The sequence below is a fragment of the Pteropus medius genome, unplaced genomic scaffold, assembly GCF_902729225.1.
Source record: "Pteropus medius unplaced genomic scaffold, Ma_sr-lr_union100, whole genome shotgun sequence".
NCBI lineage: Eukaryota > Metazoa > Chordata > Mammalia > Chiroptera > Pteropodidae > Pteropus > Pteropus medius.
This window is the reverse complement of record NW_024352785.1, coordinates 16,711,973-16,735,549: the sequence shown is the minus strand read 5'-3', so window position 1 is coordinate 16,735,549 and position 23,577 is coordinate 16,711,973. Positions and strand designations below refer to the sequence as shown.

Genomic DNA, 23,577 nt, shown 5'->3' with positions numbered 1-23,577 from the left:
TTCGCATGCATCACAATCACCTGGTTAAAACACAGATCGCTGGACCCCAATCTTAGAATTTCTGATTTAGTGGTTCTGGGGCGGGGCCTGAGAATTTGCAGGTGAGGCTGACGTAGCTGGTCTGAACACCACCCTTGGAGAATCATTGGTTAGGTAATGGCTAAGGTGGTATGGGGCAGGCCTCTTCCATTCTTCTTTCTTGTGGCAAAACTGTTTTGCCACATAGCCCTGCCGTGGAAGCTGATGTTAATACTTAATTCTTTTTTGGTTAGGAGGTTAAAGACTTAAGTAAAAATGTAAATCCAGAAAGCATAAGCACATTCCATTTTTACCTTTTATGTGTTAGCTCTATTATAGTATAGTTTACTTAGTTATCTAGCAGAGCTTTGAAGGAAATGGCAATATGGACAGGAAAGTTTCGATGAGGTCAAAAAATTAAGAGTCTAATCGCAGTGTTTCAAAGTTATTTTACACAGAATCCTTTCTTCGAACCAAACCTTCAGAGGGAGCCCAATATATAGAACCAAGTGGAAAGGATTTGAAGACAACATCAGGGCTGAGTTTAAGAAACAGTGGTCTGTCTATACATCGGCTGCGTTGGCTGGTCCAAGGAGGTCTTTAGCTATTTCTCAGTTTGATCTGTGCCTGGCCTGGGGCTTGTTCCATATGGCACATTTATTTTGAGGAAACAGACCAACCATATGATTTCACTGGGAAACCAGAGACCTCGTATTGCATTTCAAGATCTGTGGACTACTGCTGAAAAAACCATGCATTATGAAAGAAAACAGGATTTGGCTCCATTGCTTATATAAATGATGCTTAGACAAATCCATGTTAGAGGAATATCAACGTCATGGGCCATGCACACATTTTTGGATGTTTTCCCTTCTGTGTGTTTCATGGTCTTGCTTTTCATTCCCGTGAAAAGGCTATGGCATATGAGAATGCTTAAGTAACTACACATTGCAGCCTGTGATGTCTTGGTTTTGATGGATGATGTGGCATTGAGCAGCTCATTGCAAAGCAATGCTTTTAACTTAAATCAAATCAGTTTTAAGTGAATATGTTTTACACGTTTATTCCCCACAGTTTGAAAAAGCGTTTTCCTAGAAAACAGCACTTCTCGAGACACTCCCACTGGTCAGAGTGTGGGGGCTGCCTCCCTGGCTCATACGACAGGAGTGTTTACTTGCGTGGCCTTCAAAATACTACAAGTTTAGGGCCCACAGGGCTGCCGTCTTAATGAAGCAGTTAATGATGTGTGAATTATAGATCCTGACAACCCCTTTAATAAAAACAACAGGACTGCATCCACAGTGTATTAAGGCTGCTAAGTAATGACAGACTGCTTCACATAACGCAGTATCTTTAAGTAAAGCGTCACTCTTGCTTGGCAGTAGAAAAAATTTCGGATCAACGAAGGAAGAAATGAGAGTCCTGAAGAATACTTTGACGCTCAAGACACTTCATTTCCACCCATCTGGGGCTTGGAGTGCAGGAGCCAAAGAGTTTTTAGAGATGCTGCTGAATCCTGCACAAGCAGAAGTTGTTTCTACTCTGCTTTGGCTCTTGGCTTTCCTGGGAGGTGCCCATTATAGCAAAGGACTCCACAGTGGATGTTTTAATAACCTAAAAGTTGCCCTATTCTCCCCACTCCCTCCCCTCTCCCACTGGAGGCACAGGAATGCTAGCTTTCCAGTTGATTTTTCAAAGAACCAATTGTCTGTGCTGAACGCTGACTGATGTGTGCAATGGGATAATGTGGGGACCTGCATTTAGCCAGAAAAGCAACAGTGGAAGCCCAGCTGTGGAGTGAGGCGCTTTCTGGTTGCTGACCTGGACAGCCCGAATGCATGAAAGCGAAGCTTGTGAGGAGCTGAAAAACAAACCCAAACCCAAACAAAGCCTTTTCTTCATTTAATTTGGTGGCCACTTTTAAGGAAAAGGGAATTCACTTTCAGTCTCTCAATGGGCACTGGATTTGGACTTGGAGGCCAGTCTCTTTATCATTATCCCCGGGGATGAGAAAATCCAAATCTGTCTTGTTTGGGCAGGGGTAGTTTTCTTTTAAACAGTTCAAGGAACTGTTTGTCTAACCCTCGCCATTCAAGGTGACAGATAGCAAAGCAAAGCAGAAAGAATGGCACACATTCACCAGAGAACACAAACCTTTCCATTTGTTCCCAGAGCTCCGAGCAGCGAAATCACTACACTGAAAGGGCATTCACATGCAAATGAGGCCCCGGGCACCCTGCTTGGCTTCAGAAAAGCCAAGCTCGCCCTGCTGGGAAAGGCGGCCTGACCGGGTGGGGTCTAACTGGGCCCAGCGTGCCTGCCTTCGCCTGGGAAAAGTGCTTCCGGAAGGGCCAAAATTAGTCCAGATGAAGCTGGGTTTGCGAGGGAGAGGACAGGACTGACTTTCAGGAAAGTCAGCCAAGTTATAGGGTGACCAGCCGCCACAGTTTGCCTGGGACTTTGGGGTTTTCCTGGGATGCTGGATTTTCAGCGCTCAAACGAGAACGAGCTGGTCACCCTAGTTTAGAATGATTTGCTACCCTTTCTCAGCTCCGAAGCAAACAGGCGCCGTTGTCCAGTGTTGGAAATGAAGAAATCTACTGTGAACTCAAGAATCTCTTTATAACCTGTTGTTTCTTTGCTCTTTTCTTCTGATTTCCAGGTCTTTTCTATAGCCCACTATAAGTAGCAAAATTAACTAGTTAGATTTTTCTTTCTGTTTTCCAGTCTCCAAATTCCAGCCATGGACAGAAGGGTAATAAATGGTAAAGTGACTGTGAGAGAAAAGGAAGATGAGGAATCTACTATAATTATTAGGGACCTACTATGTGCCAGGTGCTAAGTTCTGTGTTCCATGCTTATTAATTCATTGACACCACAACCCGCTCAGCTGTCCTATGAGGTAGGTGGCGTTGTGCCTGTTTTGTAGATGATGAAACAAGGAATTGATAGGTTAGGTATAATTTTTGTAAGTTTATGTAATTAGTGGATTTGTAAGTTTATGTAATTAGTGGATTGATAGGTTAGGTATAATTTTTGTAAGTTTATGTAATTAGTGGATCTAAAAGTTCTTGATTTCTCTGACCCCAGGTCCCATGGCATTCCTTCTGGACATCACACTGCCTCTTAAAACGTTATAGGCAATTGGGGTCATGAATAGACATTAACTGAGTCAGACACTACGGACTTAAAAAAAATGCCATTGATTGAACTCCACATAGTTTTACATAATTATTATCAAAATAATACATGATTGTTGCAAAATCATTTATATGTTGAGGAATATACAATGAAAAGAAAAAGTATCCCCACTCAAACTCCCTCCCCTACCCCCCATCCCGAGAGTCAGCTACCACTCTGGTTTTCTCATATAACTTATTTTTTATTATTTTTTTCTTAAAAATATTTTTTCTCATATAACTTTTCACTTTTTTGCGCTTTTCACACATATGCCTATCTTTCCATTTTGTTACTCAAAGATTGGTCTTTTTTAAGCAGTTGGGCTATACCTTATTCAGATGCATGGTATTCTGACATATGACTATATCACAGAATTCAAAGCTTCCTATTAAAGATATTAAAGAAGTTTTTATTTTTTCCCCAAGTTTAAACAATATCATGATATACATTCTTATACACTTATATTCGTACCCTTTGGGGGTTATATTTGAAGGACAAATGTCTAGAACAAGAGTGTACACTTAAAATTTTGGTGAATATTGCCAAAAGCTATTGAAAATTATACTAATTTTTATACCAAACAACAGCTTATGAGAGTCTTTGTTTTTCTCCCATCCAAGAAAACACTCAGTATTAGAAAATGTTCTCATATTAACCAATCTGTCAGCTAAAAAAAAAAAAAAAAATTCCTTGTTGCTTTAATATGCATTTCTTTATGCTAGCCAGGAATACAATGATAAGCAGGACAAGACACCTGTCTTCAAGTACTTCACAGTCTATCAGACACGAGTTAAAAACTGCAGCGAAATATTACAGGTACCATGGAAGAAGTTCATATAGAATGTTGTGAAAGTCCAAGGAACCACGCGAGCAATTCTCCCAGGATGGGTCAAGGCTGTAGGTCAAACAGGCATGAAGGACAGTAGAAATAAAAGGAGTTTTGGAGGTAGTCAGATTGGAATCCTGACTCTGCTACTTACTGTATTATCTTGGGCAATTTCTTTGACCTCCCAGAGCTTCAGTTTCTTTACCTGTAAAATGAAATCACGTCACTGTTGCTTCTCCCCGTCCTCTCCCTTCCCTCCCACTTCCTTCCCTTTTCTCCTCCTCCTCTTCCTCTTTTTTTTTTTCCCAAGGGGAAGGGAACTTTTTCGAGGCCTTAGGGGCATGGGGTTAGGGGAAGGCTGCCCTGTGAGGGAAGAAGGCAGTGGGAAGAGGCTTATTCGACATTCTTGGGGTGCAAGTGGTTGGAGTGAGCACACTTCTTGTAGCAGTTGGCAGCACAGGGTTGCAGGTAAGCATAAAACTCCATTATCTTGAAATGGTTGTATTTCTGGGTGATCTGGCAGTGGGAAGGGTCAATGATGCAGTCCCTTATGCAAAGCCCTAAGTGCAGGATGGACTTTTCCTGGATGGGGTTGTCTGAGAGAGTTCAGCCATCCTCTTGTTTATCCGCAAAAATCAGATGCTGCTGGTCAGGCAGGATGCCTGTCTTATCTTAGATTTTGGCTTTGACATTCTGATGGTGTCACTGGGCTTGACCTCGAGGGTGACCTCGAGGGTAATGGTCTTGCCTGTCAGGGGCTTCACAAAGATCTGCATGGCTGTGTTCTTGTTGAAGAGAAAGAGCGGGATTATGCTTCTTAAATCCCATTGTTAGGAGGATTACACAAGGGAATGCTGATGTGCAAGGAACTGCTCCATGTGAACTTCATTGTTAGGAAAAATATCTTCCTGCTGGATAGCCAGCTTTCCTTGTTTCTGAGTCAGAGAGTACTTCCAAACTCATCCCATTTTGAGTTTGCAAATGCAAATCAGTAAGAATGTCGTGTTCAGAGGTTGGCCTTGCTGTTTGTGGTAATATCCTTAATGACAGAACGTACTTATTGTTACGTTGTGTAGCTGATGTAATTTTACACAGTCAAGGGCAATCATTCTTGAAAGAAAAGGTTTACAGAACTGTGGAAGGAATGCTTTAATGCCAATATAACTGGAAGATCAAAGAGGATGGGTAGAATTGCAAGTTGCAATTTGGAGAGAAGCGTGGTTGAAGCTGTATCTGCACCTTGGCACTTGTGAGAACCTAGAACTTCTGTACCAGCAGTGGCTTGATGGTCTTCATCCAAGATAGAGAACTATCTAGGATTTCTCAATATCAAGTTAAATGTTCAGATATCCTGAAAACAGACTTTCGAATGCCTCTATTGTCTGAGTTCTCATTTAATTGAACGTGTATTTACTGAACTGCCTCCCAAGGTGAATAGTCATTTCTGAGGAAAGCTCCTGGGAGACATTAGGCTGCAGGAACTTTGCTTTTATGACTTCGGAAGGTAGCAAGTTTAATTCTCACTTATACTTGTTTATTTTTTTTTCCCCTTGAGGGAGAGCATTTTAATGACCCCCAGTGCATTTTGGTACTTGAGGAAGGTTCACTTGGTCACGTGCTGATACATGTGCATGTTTGCAGATGGACAGTGAGCTGCCGAAGCAGCCTGTGGGGAACAAGGAGCCCAGGCCAAGGAGAGTTAGTTCCCTTCACGCTCTGAGGTTGCCTGTGAGTGGTGGTGTGGCACTCACCACCACTATGCCCAAATAAAAGGAGTATTCCAGTCGCTGTGTGGTGTGCCCTAAATATAGCCAAGTTCCTTTTCATTATGTCCAAGACGGATTTATACACTGCAGGAAATGCAGGAGCTTTTCTTAGAAGTCAGCCTTCCAAAGCCTCAACCTAGAATTCAAGGTGGCCTGAAAGTGGCTGAGTAACTTCACCCATGCTCACTGCCTTCCCACAGCAAAGACAAGGTGAGAGTGACGTTTTTGGGGGTGAGGTGGAGCAGAGAGTTTTCCAAGTCATTTTTTGTTGAGGTAGTACATCCATTCAGTAACCTACACAGAGCTTGAGTATAGATTGATGAATCGTTACATATCTGCCATGTAATTTGAAATAAAAATGGAATGTAAAACTATAAAACACAAACCTTGCATGTATTTTTAAATTAAAAGAGCTTCTTTTTAGATTTTCTGATGGCTAATCCTGGATAAGTTAACCAACTCTAAACTTTTCTCTCCCTTGCTCTCTGTGTGTTGTTTTGCTGATGTTTGGAGCACATGGTTGGTCTGCCTGTGTTGAATCCGACCCTGCCTAATAACGACAGAGGGAAGATTGGCTTCCCTTAGTGGTGCCAGAGAGTATGCTCTTGTACCCAAGGGAGCTTCGATGAGTGAATCAGGCTGAAAAATCCCTGAAAACCTCTGCCATGTGTTGGAGGTGCTCTTAGGCAGTGCTTATTGGAAGCTACAGAAACGGTTGACTCTGTGTTTGAAGCAATCAATAAATCAGTAACATCTAAGGTAATTTCAGAGCATTCCCTGGGAAGCTTGGCTCATTCAGTTGCTCTTCTATCACTTAAAGCAGACTTCTTTGTCTTTGGGGTTGATGAGTAGGTATAAAAGCAATTCCAGAGCCAACTGTCAGATAAAACAAACTCAATTCATATCCTATAATGACAAGGTTGTGCACCACAGAGAACGGCTTTTAGATTGGCTTCAAGTAAACTCACGTGAAGAAAAGTTTGCATCAAAAAAAAAAAAAAGAAAGAAAGAAAGAAAAAGAAAAAGAAAAGGAAAATGAGAACGAAAGAAAGAAAGAAAGAAAGAAAGAAAAAAAAAGACCCAGTCTCACCTGAGAATATACAGGGATCAGAAGGGGTCCAGTTCTGGCCGGGACACCAGCAAATCAACCTGTTTCCATAATGACTTCTTTACATTATTGAATACAATGGGAACTTTAAGGGCAACTGCAATAACAGTTTCTCATGAAAAATTAACAAAGAATTTATGGAAATGTAGGAAAAGTCCCAAAGCAATTAGCTTAGATTTCTCTAGAGTCTGAGAAAAGCCTGGATAATTGCATGCAGAAACTGCATAAAGTGGCTATTTTCATTATCGCAGGATACAGAAAGTCCATTTTCATCACAATGGGATATAATGATGTTAAAGCTAAGAGGGAGATATATTGAAAAAGGTTACAACACAGTTTACCAAATGGTTTGATTTATGTAACCTAGGAGATATACACTTAAGATTACTGTTAAGGGGACTAGAGAGGTTATCTTTGAAATTTCTAGAGAATATGATAGGAAAATATAGTATAGTTTCTGAACACTAATTGTACATTACCACTAGGATGCACAGGAATGAATTTAATTTGTCTCAGAATTGAGAGCTGGATTGTACTACAAGCTGGCACATGAATATCCATTCTGACTTGACTCCGTTCTAAATTGGCTATTATGTATGTTTATGTGTGCACTTAAGGCTGGGGTCCTCTCCCTGAATGTCTTAGAAATTTCTGAGGTCCTGGCACCCTATGGAAGCAGAGGCAACATTTGGAAAACACGCTGAGTCTTTGCTAGGCATTCAAAGAGATTATACATTATTTAAATGTCGCTATTTTCAGTAAAAAAAAAAAAAAAAGAGAGAAAGAAACAAAGAGCATCATCTTTTCTGTTGATACTCTTTCACAAGCACTGGCAGTTTAATGATTCTTCCCAAGTCCAAGAAAGCCGGCTTCTTCTTGGCTGTCTGTAAAGAAATGGGGAAAGAGACATAATACAGTGAGCTTTTATCAACCTCCAATGTCCTCTGCAATGTCACACACACACAGATCAGGATATCCTTCTCTATCTATAAAAAGCTATAGTTAAGGCTGTGCCTGGGATTCGAATGATTCTCGAAACCATTAAATAGATTCACTCTGAAGCCCACAGAATATTAATAACTTGTTAGCTGCAGTGTCAAAAGGATCATACAGTCTCAATCTTATTTGGTAAACACGCTCTGTTTAAAAAAAAAAAAGAAGAAGAAAGAGATTAAGTGTTTCCAACAAAAGCCTCAGCAGAGGGCCTACTCTGAATGGACACTGCTGCCTGGGGACAAATGTCAACACAGTTCAAGCTTTGTTAAAAGGACTGAAAAGATCCCCGAGCCTGCACGTTGGCACGCTTATGGCCAGCATTAAGAAAATCAATCTAAAATAACAAAACCGCATTCACATCACAGCCCGGCCAATACACTTCCAGCAGATGTGACAATCATATTTTGACAGTTCAGATAGCTGATAACGGATGGCAAAAGAAATTTCTATTTGACATGGGACCTGAGTTTTCACAATTACAGCTCCTCTGTTTGTCTGGGCCACATTAAGAATGCAAAAAGCGGAGAGAATAAACAGAAGCCAGTATCTTGGTATAATCAATGCAAAATGATGCAAGCCCCATCAGTATCGTTCTAGTCTACTTTTCATTTTTATTTGCTTCTGCATTAAATAATAGCCCCAAGAAAAAATTAAAATTCCTGCAGTCTTCTTTGCTTCCCAGCTTGCCATCTTTTGCCAGCTTCTTTGACATCCCAAACACATTTTTTTTTGAACATATTATTCACCTGTTTAATGAAAGAAAGGAAGAAAGGATGAATAGAAAGCTTTGTTGTAAATGGAACTGACATTTCACTCAAGCATTCTGAGCAGCTCTGACATTCAACACCCTTGTACCTGAAACTTCTGGACATCTCCCATTCTGGCAGGTCAAATAAAGCTGTTCCCTGGGGGATAGTTTAAAAGTACTTGTAACATGTTTTGATTTACAGATTATCAATTCTGCTGAGCAACAGAGAGACATATTTGGGAATCGCATAAACAAATACATTCAACTGTGCTGTGGATTAACCTAAAGTGACACATTTATTTAAAAATCTGCCTACTACTTGTCCTCATTGATTAAATGCCCTTAAGAAAGTAAGTCTGATGAAATGAAAGCCATTGAGATGCAGCACACCTCCTCCTCTCCTTTTGATGGTTGACACATTCCCCAGAGTGGGAGATTGGATGGCTGATAAGCTAACACTGAATTATAAGCACTTTATGGAATGTCACTGGCAAATGAAAGATCTACTGTTTTGCTTGCAAAGCAATGGTATGCCTTAACAGCACAGAAATGGACACGGTGCAGAATTATTTCATCCTCTGTGCTCAGAATATAAACGAATGTGTACACTGCGTGCATTTTCACGGCAGAGATCAGCTCAGCGCCAGCAAGGCTTGTTCCTGGCTACAGCACCATTGATCACGAAAATAGAAGGGCCTGCCAAAGACTTTGTCAACGTTGTCAGGGCTCCAACAAGCACCGGGTGGTTTTGCTGCAGCTTGCTGTTACCTGAGCTTTTGCAGTTTCGGAGGAGAGAGCGTATGGGGGAATGGTGGTGCTGCTGCTGCGGGGTGGAGAGGTTAAAAAACTCTCTTCTGTTTGGAATTAGAGGTATAAACAACATTTGAGGTATAGCGGGAAGGGTGCCGAGTATAGAGTTCAAGCTATGACTTTTCCTTACTAGCCTTATGGCCTTGAGAAAATCACTTCAATCTGCTGAGCCTCCAGTTTCTTCGGCTGAAAAATGGGGCTAATAATGTTTGTTTTTTACGGGATCGTTGAGAGGACGGTGTTGAGTAATGTACAAGAATGTGCTTTGTAAACTGTACAGTGCCATGCAAAGGTGAGGGGTCATCATCGGCTGCAATGACTGGGGGAACCAGGTGGTCCCCAGCAGCAGACCCTACGTCCCCTGTTCACGGGCAATGGGTCTCCACACAGGCCTCACGGCTCTCCTTGGTGCTCCTGTCTGCTCTCAGTCGAGATTTGTGTGACACCTCTCTGCAGTCAGTTCCAGCTAGAACAGAAACACCTAGAAAATTTGGAATATAGTTTAGAGCGCAATCCAAATGGTGAAATGAATGTTTAAGAAGATTAAAGGGCAATCACACTGTCTAAAATTAAAATAAGGGAGGAAACCTTAAAGTGTACTGAAATACTAGTAAATTTTGGAATTGCTTCGATGTCAAATCAGAGACCAGGCTTGAAGAATGTTTAAAGAACTTTTTGTTGTTGTTTCTCTTTATGAACAACCCAAAATCCTTTTAAAAATCTTCAATGGGAAGTCAGTTTTAGGTCTATCCATATAAACGTTACTTTTCCTTCAAATCTCTCTCTTTGGCCATGCCCGCCTGTCACAGATATTATTTCTTTCAAGCATTATTTTGATAGTATTATTTGTTCCAAAACATCTGTGGATTGAATCGGGAGGCATTTCAGGCTGGGCAGAATCATGTCCACCTGTCTACCGATCTCATGGAGTTTTCTTTCTGAGGCTAATTCCAGCCCTGTTTCAATCTAAAACTCCCGAGGGTGGGCAATATGGACAACCATGTTTAACCCCTTGCAATATGGTGGCCACAACATGAACTTGGTTCTGGTTTTGGCTTATCCAGCTGCTAGCTGTGCTGCTGTATTGTCCTGGGTTAATCTTATAACATCTTTACTAATATTGATGATGAAGATAATATTAGTAGTAATAATGATGAGAACTTCCAAGTTATTGAGTGCTTATCATGTATCAAATATTTTTATAATGGTTACTGTGTTGTTTTTGCTATAATTCTCCTAGGAACTTGACACACTGGATATGATTATTCTGTCTGGGGTACAAGTTAAATCACTTGCTCCACATCTGGCAGATGTGAGAAGAGGGACCATAATTTAAGTCTGAGTGACCCTGAATCCTGAGCCACATCCACCCTGCTCACCTCACTGTGCTATTGAGATTAAATGTGATCCTGCCTATGAAAGCATCTCTTTCATTTTTAAAAAGCACATTTATTTAAAAAGGATGTAAGCAAATAATTTCTTATGGAGAATCTGGAAAACACAAAAATAAGTAGAAACTACTTATTACCCGACTGCTTTTTATAAAAAGACATGAAGTTAAATGTCACCATTTCTCCTTCTAACTCCCACCCCACCCCTCAGGGATAAACTCCGTTAACAGTTGTGTGTGTGTACTTTCAGACCCTTTTCTTGGTGAAAGTTATCTGGAGAGTAGAGATCGGCAAGGTTTGAATGGGAGTCCAATTTTCTACTGTTGTGGCATAAAGGACACAGACTGACCTCGAGCATCTGGGATATCCATTTTAGGATGCCTTTGGCTGTGCGACATTTCTGCAAGGCCATCCGTGTGTGTGTGTGTGTGTGTAGACATTGTGAGACAAGCACAGTCCCCAACTGACCCAAGTGATGGGAAGCGTGTGTTTTAGCCTGTCTAGGATTTTTGCCCCAGATTGTGTCTCTGTCTCTTTCCTTCCCTACTCTCACTCTTCTTTTACTGCTTTGATTTCTACCCTTCTCTTCTCCTTGACCAAACTTCACCTAGATTTCAGTGGAAAATATCCTGAAGTGAAAGTGACTGCTGAGGAGTGGGGAAGAATGTCCAGAGAAGGGAGGAAAAAAAAGAAATCAATGTTCCATTCCTATTTTTAGGCGGCTGAGATTCTTTTCCTCAGATTTAGCTAAGTGCTTTGGGGTAGAATCAGCCAGCACGCTCAGTAGCTTCAGCAGATGTCCTGTTGCCTCCAAGGGAATAAACCAGATACGTGGGAGCAGGAGGGGACTTGGGAGCCATAGCTGAATCCGGTGAAGATGTGGAAGAGTGAGCTCATGTTTTTTCTCCGAGCTCCTGGAGACACCCCTGCCTGAGTCAGATCCCAGGCGAGGGCTTTAGCTGGAGCCAAAAGCCCTAGTGACAGTGGACAAGTAGCAGCAAGGCTGCTTTCTCTGGAAAAAAAAAAAAAAAAAAACTTTCAAAAGAGATTTTGAGTGAATCCTCGTGATCAGATGGGGAGAACTGTTACGGGATATTTCTGCTGTTAAGGCTGTTTCACACTGAAGAATGAAAAGCTTGTCAACAAAGTTCCGAGCAGCCCAGTGTGCCTACCTGGACACCTGAGCAGTACTGCCTAAACTCTGGTCCAGTTGTCCTCTGGCCGCCTGGAGAATGCAGTTTCTCTTTCAGAATGAGTGTTGCTCCAAGTCAGCACCGAATAGAAAAAACTACAGCGTCAGGACCCGAACACTTCACATCCACATATTGTGCTCTTCACTTTTATGACTGGATTTATGATGTAACCTGGGACCCAGAAACTTCGCTTGCTCCAACCGCCCCTTTGTGCCTCATTTACAAGTACATTTTTATCTCTTCAGCGCTGGCAAAACATAATTATAAGCAAAATCTAGTTTTGTTCAGTTAATTTTATGCGGCTCTCATCACCTGTTTTTTTTTCTTCTATTTTTTGCACCAGCAGAAGAATGTACAACTGATTGTATATAATAATAAAGAAGACATTCCATTGAGAGGGGTTAGTCACTTGTGACCTCAGAAACCATGAGAGGGAGGCTTTTAATGGTTTATCAATGTCAGAAGAAGCCAGAGATCGAATTAATATGTAGAGTTGGGTGTGTTTTATTATTTATAACACATGCTTCATTTTTAACACTCTCCTGAATGCAATATCATTCTTCTGATGGGTCTCCCATCCTTCTTACCTCCCTCGCCCAGCCTCCATCATTTAAAATATTGCGAACTGCCGCTGTCAGACAGACCAGTGCACCTTGAGCAAAGCTGTCACTTTTATTTCAGCTTCCTTTTCAGAAGTTAAATCCAGGTTTCTCAGCTGGATATTCCAGAGCTTAGTGAGTTAAAAAGAAAAGAAGAACCAAACTATTTTTGGGTTAACGTATCAAAAATGGAATTTGCACTCACTGAGGGGATTCAAAACAACTAGAAATGGTAGGTTCATTCAACAAATATCTATTCCTCCATGTTAGGCATTGTGCTAGGTACTGAGGATACATGAAGGATCCCCTGACCTCATGAAGCTTACATTCCTGTTACAGAAGACAGTAAACAAGATAATGACATTTGCAAATTATGCTTTGAGGGATATAAACAGTAACATGGTGAGATCGAGAATAAGGGACGGAGTAGGGGACAGAGTTGCTGTCCAGTCATGCTGTCTACGAGGAGGGGGACAATTAAGCTGACTTGGGCAGGTATGGCAACTTCCAGGTCACTGGTATAACTTTCTTAAACCCTGTTGGCAAGTCTCCAGCAGCTCATCATTGTAATATCGATGAGTCAGGGTATGTGAAGTTTATATGAGGAGTTTCCATGTGTAATGCATTAGTCTTCCAAGGCTACCATAAAAAAGTACCACAGATTGGGTGGCTTAAACAACAGAAATTTATTTTCTCACAGTGCTCGACAACAGAAATCTGAGATAAAGGTGTTGGCAGGGTTGGTTCCTTCTGAGCCTCTCTCCTTAAATTGTAGACGGTAGTCTTCTTCCTTTGTCTTCATATGATCTCCCTTTGTGTGTGCATGTGCTCATGTCCTATTCTTTTCTTATAAGGACACCAGTCATATTAGATTAGGACCCACTCCAATGACCTCATTTTAACTTAATTATCTTATTAAAGACTATCTCCAAATACATTCACATTCTGAGGTATTGCGGGGTTGGGACTTCAACATGGAATTTTGAGGAGATGCAATTCAGCCTATAAAGTGAGGAAGAGAAGAATGTCTGATTGTAGACCTTTGTTATGGATGTAATTTAAGGGACATTATCTTATCCCCTAGGTACCTTGTAATGTGCTATACCTTGTGCCTAAGGAAAATGACCATCAGATAACACACTGAAGGATCTTTCTGAATTCTTCAGATAGACTGAGTTCCAGTGGCGTGGGTCCCGCCCTGAGTGAGCCTTCTGAGAACCTTGGATTGGGCTAGAGACTCTTTTAAAAAAAAAAGTTTTATGTCCATTATCTCAAAACTGGGAGGCGGATCTCACTACCAGTTCTGAAAAGGTGCTGCCGAACATTTCATATCTGGTTGAAAATACATTAAGTAAAAATCTCCAAGCTAAATCATTAGAAAAAGAGCACCTAGTTAAAAAAAATCTGTCGATAAATTCATAATTTTACACCACAGAAAGAAATCAATTGGCAATTTATTGGAAACTATGTGCTCAGCGCCTTGTTAAGGGGAACCTGGAAACAATAATCAATGTATTCTTTCTTTCACTCAACAAATATTTAATGAGTGTTTACCATGGGCTTCATTTATAACTTCCTTTAAAAATACCTGGCTAAAGATAATTCAAGCATGAGCTGAGTTTATCCAGTCTGTTCTATGCACCTCTTATAGAATCTTGTTTCGAGCCACTGTGGAGGGTACTTTGGGGCATGGTAGTGGTAAGACTGAGAAAATTGGGGTTGACACGTAACTCAGAGAAGTCTTCTTAGAAGACGGGCCCCCAAGAATGGGGTGTGGGAGACATGTAGTTAGTATCCATACAGAGCAAAGGTGATGATGAAGATGGAAAGCCAGTTATGGATATTTGGGAAAGGAGCTAGAAGGAGAAGGGAAGCTCCTGAAATAGACTCTGGTACCCATGGATTTATTGGGCAGAACATGTGAGTCCATGCGTTTGTCTTAGTGGACCCGATTAATAACATATGTATCAGAGAAAAGGGGCAGATCTTTGCTTCTCTCTCTCTTTCTCTCAAATCCATACTCCCTTAGCACCTTGCACTTAGATTATGTTGTCTTAATTGTTTACTTACACATCTATCTCCCACATTTAGTCTGAGAATTTCTGAGGCACCAGAAATGGAGCACACTGGGTACTCAACAAATATTTGTTGGGTAAGTGAATTGATCAATTTGGCGGTACTTGGAAAGTTTATTCTTAAATAGGTTCTTTCAAGATTTGTAGTGATAATATCTTTTTGAATTAGGTTGCAACTGCATCACTAAATTCTGTTTTATGGTGATAGTATCTAAGTAGGGTTCTAGCGTCAATTTGGAAGCATGCATGACAAAAAAATCCATTAGAGGGGCTACAAAATGTATCTTTTATGCATTGTCTAAAAAATCATGAGAGAGACTAAGAGAACAAGAGAGTGTGATAAAGAAAATCATTCTTCTCATGGATAGAAATGTATACCAAGTATACCAAAATATTGTTTTCAAAGCCCCTCTCATCTGTGGTGCCGGTATATGGGATTAGGCTGATCCAATATAGACACTTGGACTTTGCAGAGATGGGAACACTGAGCACTGCAGGCTCTTACCGTTCTGAGGTGCCAGAGTCCTCGATGTGTCTCTCTCTGATTCCTACAGACCATGGTTTTGAGCCCAACTCACTGTGCTCACTTTCTGAAGGGTATTTGCATTTTAATAAGGGATTCTAGAAGACAGCTGCCTTCGAGAAAAGACTGAATCTCTTTGGGTGAAATTTAAGATACCTTGACAAGTGCAACAGGTAAAGTTTTGGGGCTTAAAGACTCTGCAGGAGGTGCTCAAATGACAACATAATATTTACTAATATGAGATCCACTGGGAATATTTGGCCTGGCACATAAAAAAAAAATTGTGGCCATGAAAAGAATGTGGTAGTCAAGTCTTTCTAAGACAACAGTTTACAAAACTATGTTTATTTCCAGATCTTTAATGTACAATTCTAGCGATGACAGGAAAAGCCACTGTCATGCAGTCTTCTCCCTGGATATCCTTGTGGTCAAATAAATGTGTTCACTGGAGAAATTTATAAAGGTAAAGACAGATTAGCAGTTCAGGTGGGCAAATACTTGCCAGATGGATTGGATCACCTGAAGATCAGGCAACTAGATCAATGAGGGGACAATGAGGGTAATAAGACCAAATAATAATAAGACCAAATCACAGGAGTAAGGAAAGAATTCTAGAGGTATTGGGCTAATTCTGTTTCTTGGTATAGACAGATTGAAGATAGGAAATTGGAAGACTTGCTTGCTAGATCTGGTTCTGCGAGTAATTAGCCATGTGCTCCTGGATCTCTCTAGATCTTAGGACTCTAAAATGGAAGGTTAGGCCATGTGGAACACTATGATGTCTCCCAGCTCTAATATAGTGTTATTCAGAACTAGGTCTGTATCACATTTTTGCCAATTTAGAATAGGAGTCAGATAACCTATAAGCAGTAGCAAAGTATAGTAAAAATAGCACTGATTCTGGAACTTGTGAAATAAAAATAATAGCTAATCTATAGACAAGCATCATTCTAAGTTCTTCATATATTAACATTTAATTTTCATAACAACACTGTGAATAGGTACTATTCTTAGCTTCATTTTTCAGGTGAGGAAATCAAGGCTTAATAAAATCTCCCAGCTCTATAGATTTTATTAAATCCCTCTGAATTAGTTAAGGTCTCTGTGACTCATCTGGAAAATGAAAGTAACCAAATCTCCCCTTTATACCTTATGGGGCTATGGTAAGCATCAAGTGGAACAATACAAGTAAGTGATATTCTACGTGGTTTTTGTATTTTCTTTATATAGACATGAGGAATTATTAAGAATCTGCTTTAGAAGAGGGATGAGATATGGTTAAACACTCAAATGTGGCATGGCAGTGGCAGTGAATGAGTGTAACATGGTGTTTTGTCTCAGGAGTTTTGTTTTATTCATGGTGTTTAAATTTACATAATATTTGACACATATGAAAGAGTACACACATATATACGCTTATAAGCTTGAATAAAACTGCAAGAAACATTCGTGAAATTACCTGTCTTCTATTTCCCTGCTTCCGTCATTCAGTTATCAAAGGCAACCACTCTCTGGACTTCTGTGTTTAATCATCCCTTTGCTATTTTCTTTAAACAGCTTTATTGGTATAATTTATGTACTATTCCATTCACCTATCTAAACTGTACAATTTAATGGTTGTAGAATAGTCACAGTAATGCAGCCATCACTACAATTAATTTTAGAAACTTTTCATTACCTTTAAAAGAAACACCATACCCAGTTGACAGTTATTACTCCTTTCTTCACAGCTCCCAAATTCCTCTTTTTTTTAAAGTATAGCTTTTTACTACAAGTTTCTACACATATGCTTTTACCTCAATATATATTTAACTTTGACTGTATTGAACTTAATGATTTTTTTCATACTTCATATACTTTTTTCAGTCAGCAAAATGTTTCTAATCATCTATACTCTTATACATAGTTATAGTTCATTCATTTTCATAGCAGTATAATTCCATTATTTAAATAAACCACAATTTATTTATATCCTCAAAAAAATTTGGTTTATTTCTTATTTTTTTGCTGCAATCATTCTGTTCTGAATGACTGTTCAAGTCTCCTGTGTGCATATGCAAGAGATTCTCTAGCACCTACCTGGCACTGTAAATTTTGATTGCTAGTTCACTTTATAATATAATGTAAAATTTCATTATAAAATAGTTATAATTTATGCTCACACTGGTTGAGTGGTAGATTCTTTTTTCCACACTCTAGCCAACATTTAATATTATGAAAACTCAATTTTTTTTATGTCAGAGACAAGAAATTTATTAATCTACTACTCTTGTTTTTGATTGTTCCCTTTTTAATTTTCATATATTCATTTTCTTCTTTTTAATTTTTATATTTTTTCTATTATAATTCACACACAATATTATATTAATTTCAAATGTACAACACAGTGATTAGACATTTATTTAACATATGAAGTGATCATCCCAATAAATCTGGTACCCATCTGACACCACAGTTATTACAATACTACTGACTATAGTCCTCATGCTATACTCTATAACTACCAATTCATACTTCTTAATCCCCTCCCCTCTTCACCTATTCTCCCACCACCCAATCTGACGAGCATCAAAATGCTCTCTATCTGTGAGCTTGTTTCTGTTGTTTGTTTAACCTGTTCTCTAGAATTCCACATGTGACATTTGTCTTTCTCTGTCTGAATCACTCTACTCAGTGCAATACCTTCTAGGTCCATCCATGCTGTTGCAGGTGGCAAGATTTCATTTTTTTTATTTTTATTTTTTTATAGCTGAGTAATATTCCATTGTATGTATGTACCACTTGTTTATCCATTCATCCATTGATGAACACCCAGGTTGCCTCCATATCTTGGCTATCATAAACAGTGCTGTAATGGATGCACATATCCCTTTGAAGTGGTGTTTTGGGATTCTTCAGATAAATATCCAGAAGTGAGATTGCTGGGTCCTTCCTTGTCTCTTGTTATAGCTTTTGTTTTAAAGCCTATTTTGTTTGGTGTAAGTATTGCTATCCCAGGTTAGTTTCTGTTTCCATTTTTATAAAATATCTTTTTCCGTCCCTTTACTTTCAGTCTGTGGGTCTTTCGATGTGAACTGAGTCTCCTGTAGACAGCATACGTAAGGGTCTTATTTTCTTATCCGTTCAGCCATCCTATGCCTTTTGATTGGAGCATTTAATCCATTTACATTTAAAGTAATTGTCGATAGAAATGTAGCTATTGCCATTTTATCATTCATATTTTTTATCCTTTTTTCTTTTTCCTCCCTCTTAAAGAAGTCCCACTACCGTTTGCTGTAATACTGGCTTGGTGGTCATGAACTCCTTTAACTTTTTCTTGTCTGGGAAGCTCTTTATCTGTCCTCGAATTCGAAATGATAGCTTTGCTGGATAGAGTAATCTTGGTTGTAGGTCCTTGCTTTTCATCACTCTGAGTATTTGATGCCAATCCCTTCCAGCCTGCAAGTTTCTGTTGAGAAATCACTGACGGTCTTATGGGAACTCCCTTGTAGGTAACAAACTAATTAATTTTCTTCTGCTGCTTCTAAGATTCTCTCCTTGTCTTTTGCCTTTGGCATTTTAATTATGATATGTCTTGATGTGGACCTGTTTGGGTGCATCTTCTTTGGGACTCTGCACATCCTGGGTTTGTATGTCTATTTCCTTCACCAGGTTAGGGAGGTTTTCTGTTATTATTCTTTGAGATATATTTTCAATTCCTTGCTCTCTCTTCTCCTTCTGGTATCCCTATGATGTGAATTTTGGCATATTTGATGTTGTCCCAGAGGACCCTTAAACTATCCTCATTTTTTTTTGGATACCTTTCTTCTTGTTGCTATTCTGATTGGGTGTTTTCTGCTACCTTATCTTCTAAATTGCTGATTCAATCCTCTGTGTCACCTAATGTGTTGATTTCCTCTAATGTATTTTTCATTTTAGTTATTGTATTCTATATTTCTGACTGGTTCTCTTATATACTTTTTATCTCCATTTTTATGTTTCTTATCTCTTCGTTTAAATTCTCGCCGAGATCACTGAGCATCCTTATCACCAGTGTTTTGAACTCTGCATCTGGCAGGTTGCTTATCTCCATTTTGTTTAGTTCTTTTTCTGGAGCTTTGTTCTGATTTTTTATTTGGAACATTTTTTTTTTGTCTCCCCATTTTGGTTGCCTTCCTGGTTTGTTTCTCTGCATTAGGTAGAGCTGCTAGGTCTCCCAGTGTTAGTAGAGTGGTCTTATACAGTAGGTCTCCTATGGGGCCCAGTGGCACAGTCTCCTTGGTCACCTGAGCCAGGTGCTCCAGGTGTATCCTTTGTTTTTTGTGTGCCCTCCTGTTATAGTTGGGCCTTGATTGCTGTTCGCATGTCAGTGGATGGGATTGACCCTCAGGCTAATTGGTTGTGAGGACTGGCCATTACTACAGTTGAGGCACTGTTATGCAGGGGCTGACCCTATGGAGCAGGATTTGCTTTAGCAGGGCTCTGGTACCTTCCCAGTCTGCCCTCTGGGTGTGTTTTCTGCAAAGGCAATGGTGTGGTTCTCTGCCTTGGTTGGAAGCTGACCACTGGGTGTGCTGGCCCCAGGTCCTTCTGGGAGGGGTCAACTGTAGGCCAAGTTTAGCCTTTTTTCTTGTTGCTATTCTGATTGGGTGTGTTCTGCCTGAAGCCACCTGGCATGTTCCACAAAACAATGCACAGATGGTACTACCCATGCTGGACCTGGAGGTCCCTGGGAGAGACTAACCCACAAACTAGGCCAGCTGCTGACAGTGCTGATCTTGGGGCCACTTAGCAAGAAGTACTGGGCATGCCTAGGCCAGATGGTACTTGTTTGGGGTTTGTGAGCTTTTGAGAGAGTCTAGGAATGTCCGCAACATGAGCCAAGACAGACCATTTGTAAGGAAAAGCCACTGGAAGTGCTTGGGTGGATCTGAAATTTGAGTGGGACAAGGTCTCTGGAAATCACCAGGGTGGAACAACTAGTATTAGCTTGGTTGATGGAGACTCAGATATAGTAGCCAACTGTGTCTGCATGGCAGGAGTAGGTGGGGCTCAACAGAGAAACAATAGATTCTACTAGCACTTCTGTCTGTGAGAATGGTGCTCCTCCAGGCCTCACCGTGAAGCCAGACAATTCAGTTCCTCTGCATATATTCCTGGTGCCTTTCAAGCTGCTCCCCCAGTGCTGGAGCCCAGAGTGAGTGAATATGTCAGCGAGTAAGTCCGTGCACGGGGCCCGTTAAGAGTTATGCCTGGGTCTCCAGCTGCCTCGTCTCAGCCACAGTCTCCTCTGCTTTTCACAGCCAGTAGTTGTGGGGACTTCTCTTCCTGGTGTTGGAACCGTGGGCTAGGGAGCCTGTTCCTGGCTAAGACCTCTTGCTCCTCAGGGGAGACTTTAACTGTTTCATACGTAATTTATATTCTTTATCTTAACATTAATTCAATATTGAAATTATAAGAACACTAAATCTACGGATTTCTGTTTTGCTAAATTCACTTATAGTTGCTATCGCACATTTGGTGATTTTTTTTTTTTCGTTGTGAGCTCCTATTTGGTTCAACTTAATCTCTAGGAATCATGTGAGCCTACACTAGGGATACTTTCTTTCAGAGAGGATTTGTACTTGCTATTCTTTGAAGCTAGTATTGGGGTGCTACTGTCCTAGGACCTCTTTAGCTTATTTGGAGGATCCATTCTAATCTGCATTTCCTAGATATAGCTCCCACACCTTGCAGTATTCACAAAGCACAGGCACTGAAGCCCTGTACTAATATAGGAATTGACCTTGAGGTTAACTCCAGATTTTTTGTTCTTATTGCTCACCCCTCTAACTTCAGTTTCATCTTGCTATTTCTTTACTATTTTCCTTTGTTTCCCTTTAGAATTTTCCCTTACTTCCCTGTGTTCTCCACGTTTTAAAAAACTCGTCGTTGTAGTTTATCTAGGTTCGGTGTGTGCCTAGTCTTCCGTATTGCCAAAATATGATATCCCAGATCTTTTTCATTTATAGCAGTAAACAAGGCTCTCAGGGCATTTATGCTCACACAGGGTTTTTGAGCACTCACGACATGCCAGGCTCTGCACTAGATGCTATAGGGAATAATATTCTTGTCCTTGAGAGCTTGGTTGAAGACATGGACATGCACACCAGAAATTATTCTACAAGGTAGTGTAAAATATGTGCTAAAATAGAGGCATGACTGTCGTGCATGGCAAAGGCTAAGGAGTGAGGGCTTCACTCCCTCTGGGGAAAGCTGTGAATTGCGAGGCTCTCGGGATCAAGCTCATGTATTGAATATAAGCTTCCATTTCATAACAGTCCAGGGGTGTGCAGCTGGTCAGGAGTTAAATCACGTCTCTTTCATGTTAAGAGTGACTGATGTGAAGGGCACAGCTTACTGCAGAAATCTGAGGAAACATTCTGGATAGCCCAGGCTGCTCCTCTTGTCACAAACCTCCACTTGTACTGGAAAATTATTTAGAAGGCGTATGACTGAGAAAAGGTAAAACACATTTAGGTACTTCAAATATTTCTCAGGAAAAAATAGGCAATTCTTATTCAGCTATTAAATGGGACTTCTAAAGTGACTACTGTTTGTCTACTGGTGTTTTCTATTATACCCTTATTTTAAAAGGATTGTAATTTGACTGTAAAAATTTCCTCTAGGTGAAAATTTGTCATACCAGAATGCTCCCTTTGAATAATGTCTGCCTTAAAAAAATAAAACAAGAAAAAACCCAGATTTGGTTTACATTAGCCAAACTCTTTGAAAGTCAGAAGACAACAAAGCCCTTAGTATTGAAGATAATTGATTCTTTCTATAGATGTTTGCATTCTTTACTGCATGAAAAATTTTAAAAAACCCAAAATAACTAAAAACAAAAAACAAGAACCAAACTTATTTGTCTTCCTTAATGTACAAAACAAATATCCAATTTTAGATAAAAAGCCTTCATGCAGTGTGCCAAAAATTACAATACCAAAGATACATAATGTCTATAAAGGAAAGAGTATGTTTTAATTTTTTTAAGAACAGATGCAGTTTTTAAGAAGCCAGCTGGCTAAAGTATAACCCAATATATGGAGCTAGAACAGAAGCAGGCAACAGTTTTGTTATTTCTGCCGAATTAGCTGAGTGCTACAAAGACAGGGAATTATGCTGTAAAAACCCCAGTGATAATAAGAGCAATCGACATATTTAATACTAAGTAATATATGCTTGACATTAAAGAATAAAAAGGAGACACTGAGGGATAGAAAGTGTTTCACTCAAAAAGCAATTGTATGCACACTTGAGATAGGAAACAGAGGCTGTTGTTTTATTGGTAACCTCAGTTTCCACGTGAGACTTTTTGGAATGCTAAATGTGATTCTAGTGATGAAAGCTACATAATCCTGGATATGAATATGACTTGTTTAGGTGCCTAAACAAAGTGACAGCCAGCTGATCTACCACTGAAGGAAGAGTCGGCTTTATTGTATTTAGAGTGAGTTGGTATGTATAAATACAAAATGGTGTCTTTCTAAGACTTGTCAAAGATAAATTTGATTATATGCAATCAATTTTCAACTTATTCAGTAGTTTTAGAATCTAACTGCTGAGTAAGATGTGACTCTCCGTGTGCTAACATCAACAGGAGAAGAAGAAAATTTTAGTTTTACCCTTTAAAGCAGTGACCCCCAACCTTTCTGGCACCAGAGACAAGTGCTCCTGTGAGAACCTAATGCCTGATCATCTCAGGTAGAGCTTAGGCGGTGATGCTAGTGTTGGCGAGAAGCTGCAAATACAGATGAAGTTTCGCTCACTCACCTACCGCTTACCTTCCGCTGTGTGGCCTGGTTCCTAACAGGTTGCAAACTGGTACTGGTCCTTGGCCTGGGCGTTGAGGACCCAGACTTTAAAGTTATGGAAGTAAGGTGGAAATCATGGAAATGGAGAACAGATTAGTGGTTGCCAGGGGGTGAGGAGGCTCAGGGCAGAAAGTGAGTGTGGATACAAAAGGGCAACATAAGGGATTCTTGTGATGATGGAAATGTTCTGTATTTTTACTGTATCAATGTCAATATTTGGATTGTGATATAGTATTCCAGTTTTTGAAGATTTTACTATTCAGGGAGAATTGGATAAAAGATGCATGGGATTTCTTTGTATTTAAAAAATAATTATTATTTCTAGTTTTATCGAGATATTATTGATATGTAATTACTAATTAAACAAGAAAGCCATTAGATTGAAATGGCTTTAATGCCTTAGTAACCTACATAAGGGAACTAAGACCTAAGTCTGAAATGCCTTAAGATTAGGAAGTCAAAACCTAAAGACAACTAATCACAAACAGCCAACTAGCTTTTCCCAAATAATG

At 40.0% G+C, this 23,577-nt stretch overlaps 1 pseudogene; it reads right to left on the bottom strand.

The window, feature by feature from the left end:
* Positions 1 to 4,417: 4,417 nt before the first annotated feature.
* Positions 4,418 to 4,800, bottom strand: LOC120590897 (ubiquitin-like; annotated as a pseudogene).
* Positions 4,801 to 23,577: the final 18,777 nt, after the last annotated feature.